This window comes from Eleginops maclovinus, chromosome 19 (assembly GCF_036324505.1).
Source record: "Eleginops maclovinus isolate JMC-PN-2008 ecotype Puerto Natales chromosome 19, JC_Emac_rtc_rv5, whole genome shotgun sequence".
NCBI classification, from domain to species: domain Eukaryota; kingdom Metazoa; phylum Chordata; class Actinopteri; order Perciformes; family Eleginopidae; genus Eleginops; species Eleginops maclovinus.
The window spans coordinates 5,751,126-5,758,509 of record NC_086367.1 but is presented as its reverse complement, the minus strand read 5'-3'; positions in this window follow the sequence as shown (position 1 = coordinate 5,758,509).

The following is a 7,384-nucleotide window of genomic DNA, read 5'->3' as shown; positions in this document are numbered from 1 at the left end:
GAGCCTCTCTTGGCTCATAGTTGACCTCATGTAATTCTTTATGCGCTTCAGAGATGAAAAGCTCCTCTCTCCGGAGGCAACCGAGACAGGAAGGGTCAGAAGTAGGCGCAGTGCAATGCTTAAATTGCTGTACAGGTCCAACAGCTTCTCACTGTATATGTAGTCCAGCATTTTAAATGGGCACCTGGATACTTCATCTGGAAAGGTGTGGACAGCAGAGTTGATCTCCAATGCCAAGTCGTCTGCATCAATATCATGGAGGGTTTGTTCCACTTTCCTGCATCTCTCATGCAATTTCCCAGTCTTGATTGTGGCCCTCATGATATCAATGCTGAACAGGAAGTCGTACAGGGCATACACCCCCTCCAGTCTGGAAAATCTGTCTTTTAGGCTGGTGATGGCAGTGTCAACCAAAGGCAGGAAGAAGTCCCTTCTGAAGGCCTCTTCTGGGGTCGATTGGGTTTCATCTGTACTCTCGTAAAGGAACTGCCTTTTCTTTTTACGTTGCCTTTTCTCAGGCAATTTCCTCTCAATTTCCAGATCTTCTGCAATCTCCATTGCATCCGTTTGGCTTGATGCGAGTCCATTTTCCCTGAAATCTTCTAGGTACTCTGTCACTCCCTCGGTTTCTTTTTTCAGTGTTTGCATTGAAACATCCGGGCTCTGGAGGAGCTTGCTCATATGGTTAACCTGATACAAAACGTTGTACCAGGTTATTGTGCACAGAAGAAAGGACCATGTTTTAAGCTCACCATGTAAGCTTTTTGCTGAGGACATGGTCTCTGAGTCCCCCTTCTCTGTAGCATATGTCTCCAGTGCTGACAGTCCGTCTAGTATTTCAGGTAGATGGTACCGCACTACCTTCACACTGTCAATTCGGGCCTCCCATCTCGTCCCTGAAAGTGGCTTAAGGGTGAGCTGCTTCACATGCTGCTTCAAAATTGCCCAGCGGTGCACAGAGGAACTGAAAAGGTTGTACAGTCGTTGCAGCATACCAAAAAAAGACATGGACAACACTGAAGACTTGGCAGCATCTGACACAACCAGATTTAGTGTGTGACTGCTGCATGGGATGCATAGCGCCTTGTTGTTCAGCTCTAAAATTCTTGCCTGCACACCCTGTTTGTGGCCCATCATATTGCTGCCATTGTCGTATGACTGCCCACGGCAATCTGAAATGCTGAGGTTGTGCTTCTCCAACTGGTCAAGCAGGATTTCACTGAGCCCTTTACCAGTTGTGTCTTCAACATGTACAAATCCCAAAAAATGCTCAGCAATAGAAACAGGTGTTTCACAGTTGACAATCCTGAGAACAACAGAAAGTTGTTCCTTGTGGCTGATGTCAGGAGTGCAATCCATGATCACGGAGAAGTATTTTGCTTTGTGCACTCTTCTTGCAATCTCCTGTAGGATTTTGTCTCCGACCAGCTGAATGATTTCGTTCTGAATGACTCCACTCAGGTAATGCACCTTTGTCTCTTTGCATTGTATTCGTCTGATGTGTTCATTCATTACCGGATCAAACTGTGCTAGGAGTTCCACTTGAGCCAGAAAATTCCCATTGTGGCGATCATACACGGTACTGGTAGTTCCTCTCAAAGCCTGGTTGCGTTCTGCCAGATGGGAAACTATGGCAATCACTCTCCGAATCACGCCTTTCCAGTGTTCAACTTCAAGTTGCATCAACTCCATCTGTCTTTGATCAATCAGTGTACTGGTTTGCAGTCTCCTCTGAAGGTCGTGCCACTTTTTCACATTGTCACAGTGCACCTTTGTGCACTCGTGTTTTTTTAGGCGATAGGAAAGGTTCTTCCATCCACCGTAGCCACAGGTCGTTAAGGCATTGTCACGCTCACGCTTCCCGAAAACAGTACAAGGGAAACAGAACACTCCATCTGTGTGGATGGAATACACTAGCCACGATCGATGTATATTCTCACCATTTTTCATGGTTCTTTTGTAACTGTCCTTGGTGAATCTTCGAGGAGGATTGTCTAAGTTTTGCGGGAATTCAATGTCCATGATTTGCACAGGTCCTTTTTTGACTATTTCACAGCGCATACTGCTTGTTAGGACACTGGGCCAACATCCTGGGTCATCACTTAATGTGGTGCTTGCAATACCTACAGGTACCCCAGTTCTGGATGGTGGGGTGGTCTCTGCCATGTCAATGTCATCTTCCTCTTTGTCCTCCTCATGAAGTGGAGATGGAGTTGATGGCACTGTTGAAAACATATAGTTGCAAATTAATTTATAGCACAATTGCCATGTGGTAAGTACAGCAACTAGGGAATGGTGATCTACTTGTATAATGCTTTAAAAAGAAAGGGTCATTTTAATACACTTTCATAGCACATGGGTGTTAGGTGATAAGTTGAAATTGTGCGGCTTAATGCACCTTCTGTTGAACCACTGCTGGGAAGTGGTGTGGATGCTTCCACTTGCTCCTCCTCAAGTCGTGATGGAGTTGATGGCACTGCTGAAAAATATGTAATTACAAATTAATTCATGGCACAGTTTCATGTGTGAAGTACGACAACTAAATGCTTAAGGTATGGTGATCTACTTGTGTAACGCTTTATAGCAAATGGTCATTTTAATACACTTTCACAGCACATGCTGCTATAACTTTGGGTCACTATGATAGGTGATAAGTTGAAATTGTGCGGCTTAATGCACCTTCTGTTGAACCACTGCTGGGAAGTGGTGTGGACGCCGCAATGTTGTCTTCCACTTGCTCCTCCTCATAAACATGTGACGAAGACGATGTTGATGGCCCTGGTGCAAAAATAAATAAATACATAAATAATATTCTTTTTATTTATATTGCACATTTTGCATGCATTGATCTCAACAACTCAGTTATTCATTAACATTAGTGAATGTCCCACATATTTGAAATGTCCAGAAGACTCTGTGGGCAAGTGGAATGAATACACACAACTATGACTTGAATTAGAAAAATGTAAAGTCATTTTGATAACATCAAGTGTGTTGATAGAAGGCACTAATAATAGGTAGAAAAGAACGTTACCTTCAGTAGCACCAGAGACAACACTTGGTAGAGCGGGATGAAGAAATTTCAGCAATGCCCCTTGGAGAAAGAATAAGTACTGTATGATTAGCTTGGTTATTTTTCAAATGCTTTTGAAATCCTATCATTTTACAGTCTGATAATTGTGGTGAAATAGATATTAAAAGCATTACACACAGTTCCTACTAGGCGGTTTAGTGGCGGTTTCTATACGACTACAGGTGAAGCACTGCTTCACCAAAAAAAAGTTAAAAAAATAATAATAATAAAATCTTACAATAATCCCGTTTTCACTGGTTTGAAAACAGAAATACAGTCACTAAGACGAGCTGTTTTCCTGAAATCAATTCTGTGAGTGGCAACAGCGCCATCCCCGCACCCGTGGTGTGTCTGTGTGTGTCTGTGTACTGTCTGTGTCCCATAGAAAAAGCTCAAAGCTATCGGTACAGTTTTTAACGGTGGTCCAGTGGTATTTACAGCTATCATGGAGACCAACAACAACAAACAGCAGAATAGGTTTAGAAAAGGATTAATTGACACTAAAGTGGCTGTTTTCTTCATGTGGCTGATCTGCGCCGGGATGTTAACCGTTAAAATGTAAATAAAGTAAGTAAATCAACCCAATGGTATTCTAGCAAAATTATTGTAAACTCCCATGTTAATCTCCTATTAAATAGCTAGCTACTACAGGAATAACTATTTCACTGGTTGTCTCAAGGCTCTAACGACTGAAAACATATGTGAAGTTTATTTAGGATATTAAGAGGAATTAATCGTTGATCAATTTGGCCAGCTGATAACGTTATGAACTTATAGTGAAGTCAAAGGTAGCAGTTTAAGTTTGGTTAGCATGCTAGCATGCCAAACCACTGGTTCCTAGCTAGTCGTCGTTACAACCTCGCTACTCTAGCAAAATATGGTATACCCTGCCTGGCACAATTTTCATGTTGATTGTGTATATTCTACTTACCGGTGTCTTGTTTTCTTTTCTGCTCCTCTTCCCTTTTCTTCTTCTTTTTTTGATTGCCGGAGAGATAATTTCGCTTCATTTTAATTTTTCACTTTTCACTTGCACTTGACGCTGTCGCGCTAATGCATGGGAAAGGGGGGCCCCCTCGAGCTGGGGTATTTCGACTACAATGTGTCGTTGCGCTTTTCGGACATCGCATGCTCTAGGGAGGCGCTGTTGCTGCCCTCGCAGTCGCAGCAGAGCCCTTCATATACAGATGACTGCTTATTATTATGAAGCTATTTAAAATCGTCATTGCTGTTGAATACATGACCTGTCTTATTGGTATGCATGTTGTTTGATTCATGTTGCATTTGTATCAGACTTTTCTTTGAATTTTGAAAAAAAAAAAAAAAAAAAAAAAAAAAATCTTAACCTGTCGTCTTTGGGGGGCCTCCTCCTACTCGGGGGCCCTAGGCAATTGCCTACCATGCCTACCTGAACGCGACGGGCCTGACCACCACCCCGGTCTGCCACTCCTTCGGTACTGTTTCCGACTTCCACGCAATGTTGACGAGACGTGTCAACCATGACAGTCCCTCAACACCCAGAGCCTTCAGCATTTCTGGGCGGATCTCATCCACCCCCGGGGCTTTGCCACTGTGGAGCTGTTTAACTACCTCAGTGACTTCCCCCCGTGAGATTGGAATTGATCCCCCTTCATACTCCAGCTCTGCCTCTAACATAGAGTGCGGAGTTGTCGGATTCAGGAGTTCCTCAAAGTGTTCCTTCCACCGCCCTAACACACTATCAGTTGAGGTCAACAGCGCCCCATCCTTACTGTACACAGCTTGGATGGTACCCTGCTTCCCCCTCCTGAGGTGCCGGACGGTTTTCCAGAACAACTTTGGTGCCGACCGAAAGTCCTTCTCCATGGCTTCTCCGAACTTCTCCCACACCCGCTGCTTTGCGTCGGCCACGGCTGAGGCTGCTGCCCTTCGGGCCTGTCGATACCTTGCAACTGCGTCAGGAGTACCCAGGGATAACATATCCCGGAAGGCCTCCTTCTTCAGTCGGACGGCTTCCCTAACCACCGGTGTCCACCAGGAGGTTCGCGGGTTACCGCCCCTTGAGGCACCTAAGACCTTGAGACCGCAGCTCCCCACCGCAGCTTCGGCAATAGAAGCTTTGAACACCGCCCACTCTGGTTCAATGTCCCCAGCCTCCACAGGGATGCCTGAAAAGCTCCGCCGGAGGTGTGAGTTGAAGGCTTCCTGGACATGGGACTCCTCCAGACGTTCCCAGTTCACCCGCACTACACGTTTGGGCTTACCAGGTCTGTCCAGAGGCTTCCCCCGCCACTCGACCCAACTCACCACCAGATGGTGATCAGTTGACAACTCCGCCCCTCTCTTCACCCGAGTGTCCAAAACATGCGGCCTCAGGTCCGATGATACGATTACAAAATCGATCATGGACCTTCTGCCTAGGGTGCTCTGGTACCACGTACACTTATGAGCATCCTTATGTTCGAACATGGTGTTTGTTATGGCCAATCCATGACTAGCACAGAAGTCCAGTAACAAACCACCACTCCGGTTCAGATCAGGGGGGCCGTTCCTCCCAATCACGCCCCTCCAAGTGTCTCCATCATTGCCCACGTGTGCGTTGAAGTCTCCCAGCAAGACTAAGGAGTCCCCTTCAGGAGCCCCATACAGGACTTCTTTCAGGGTCTCCAAGAAGGCCGAATACTCTGAACTGCTGTTTGGTGCATAAGCACACACAACAGTCAGAGTTTTCCCCCCCATGACCCGCAGGCGTAGGGAGGCGACCCTCTCGTCCACTGGGGTAAACTCCAACAAAGCGGCACTCAACCGGGGGCTTGTGAGTATCCCCACACCCGCTCGGCGCCTCACACCTTGGGCAACTCCGGAGAAGAATAGAGTCCAACCTCTATCCAGAAGTAAGGTTCCAGAGCCGACGCTGTGCGTAGAGGTGAGCCCCACCAGATCCAACTGGTAACGCTCCACCTCCCGCACAAGCTCCGGCTCCTTCCCCCCCAGAGAGGTGACATTCCACGTCCCCAAAGCCAACTTCTGTCGCCTGAGTCTGGTCCGTCGAGACCCTCTGCTTTCACTGCCACCCTTCTGGCAGCGCACCCGACCCCATCGTTGTTTCCCATAGGTGGTGGGCCCGCGGGACGGAGAAGCGGAGGTGTTGCCCACGTTGCTTTTTCGGGCTGTGCCCGGCCGGGCTCCGTGGCAAGCCCGGCCACCAGACGCTCGCTGACGAGTCCTCCTTCTGGGCCTGGCTCCAGAAGGGGACCCCGGGCTTCCTCCGGGCCGGGTATCCTCGCTTCCAAGTGTGTTCATTCATGAAGTCTTTTTGAACCAATCTTAGTCTGGCCCCTTACCTGAGACCAATTTGCCATGGGAGACCCTACCAGGAACACCAGGTTCCAGACAACACAGCCCCCAGGTTCATCGGGGCACACAAACCTCTCCACCACGATAAGGTGCTGGTTCTTGGAAAGGCAATCTAATCATATGCAGGCGAATTAATAATAAATTAAAAGGCTTTAATGGCATTAAGGATTACAGCAACCAACACTGCGTGCATGTGTTGACACATTTAATTATTATTAAACTCAGCGTTTCAGTTTTCTCAGTGTTGAAAGGCCTGTGTATTAGATTGCATTACCTAATAAATAAATTAATATGATGAAATAATAATGTAGAGTATAATGCACTATTAATTACCAACTTTATACACTTTTACTTTGTTGCTATATCAGCTCTGAAGGAGCTATAAACATGAATTCCCTCACTGTTTATCATTCTGATGCATGCTTGCCAAGGATCTTACATGATAGATCAGCTGGCCTTTAAAGGGTACTAGCACAAGCATTCCATAACTTCCACAGAAACCTAATGAAGCTTCGGCAGTCACTTAACGCTTCATCACATCAACAAGGCTCTAGTTGGAGATGCTTGTGCCTCCTAGCTTAAAGAATGCCGATGCTTGAGGTTGTGATGGCATTTGTCACGATGTAGTGACATTTTTAAAGGTGGCAATGAACTGAGAAAGGAGGCCAATGTTGCCCAAAGTAACCTTTTCTTTCAGGGTTCTTTTTAGACTGACATTTGAAGAGGTCTTGAGATGATGAGATGGAGATGGGAAGGTTTGGATTATGGCACTTGAACGCTGAATCCTGAGCTATTTGGAAGCTGAGGAAGGGACTTCCCTGTTTTCCCTGATATTCAATCTGAAAATTGAAATGTTGAAAAAGCCAAACAATAAACCCTTCTTCAACATGTTTTTGGTTAAATGCCTGACATGAGAAATTAGGTTTACACAAGCTAAAGCTATGAAAAATCCTTACTTGTGACTTTCTGAGGCTG